The sequence below is a fragment of the Podarcis bocagei genome, assembly GCF_964188305.1.
Source record: "Podarcis bocagei genome assembly, chromosome: 14".
In the NCBI taxonomy this organism is placed as follows: Eukaryota; Metazoa; Chordata; class Lepidosauria; order Squamata; family Lacertidae; genus Podarcis; species Podarcis bocagei.
Window position 1 is genome coordinate 20,054,632 of NC_138139.1, and position 938 is coordinate 20,055,569.

A 938-nucleotide genomic window follows, 5' to 3' on the forward strand; every position below is an offset into this window, starting at 1 on the left:
CAACCCCATAATGTGACATCCCAGGACAATCTAGCCCCCAACCCCAACTCGGCACAGAGAAGGTTTGGAGTGCACCTTAATGCTGGACGTTGTTGTCGTTGTGACACGTTGTTCCAATCTCTGCATGGTAAGAGACTCCAGGGATTCTAAGCACTTTCTCCAGGCTTTCAGTTTCCTTCCTATCTATCTACCTACCTACCTATCTATCTATCTATTGGTTTTTCCATATATTTTCCAAACAGAACAAATCATCTCATCTTATACATCATTTTTGCTATTTTAGCCTGAGACTTCCATCAACCACGTATTACGATTCTCAAACCTCCTCTCTTAATCTTACATTTGTTATCATAACTATTACTTTTAATAATCAGTAACTTAAAACCCATTCTCATAAGTCTTTTCTGCAATATTTCATATGGTTCTCCTTACAAAACCTCTTGTAATCCTACAAGTAGTCAATTGATTACAATTGTCTTTCAAATAACTAGCATATTTACTCCACTTTCAAGAATTTCTGGTCTTGCTGGTTTCGAATCTCCCTGTCATCTTATCCAATTCTGCATAGCCCATTAATTTCGTCTGCTATTCCTCTTTTGCCGGTAGTTCTTCCTGCTTCCATTTCTGTGCCAATAATACTCTTGCTGCAGTCGTTGCATATAAAAACTTTTTTTTATCTTGTCTATTAATGTCAGTGCCTACAATACCAAGTAGATATGCTTCTGGTTTTTTTTACAAATGTATATTTCAACATCTTTTTCATCTCGTTATAAATCATTTCCCAGAAGCATTTCACTTTATTACATTCCTGGCTTTCAGTTTCCTTGGAATGAGGGTCAGAGAAGACTGTGGTGTCTTTCACATGAATGGCTTTATTTACACATATATTATACAACTTGATGACCGGGGGGGGGCAGACTTGCAGCATGAACCCCACA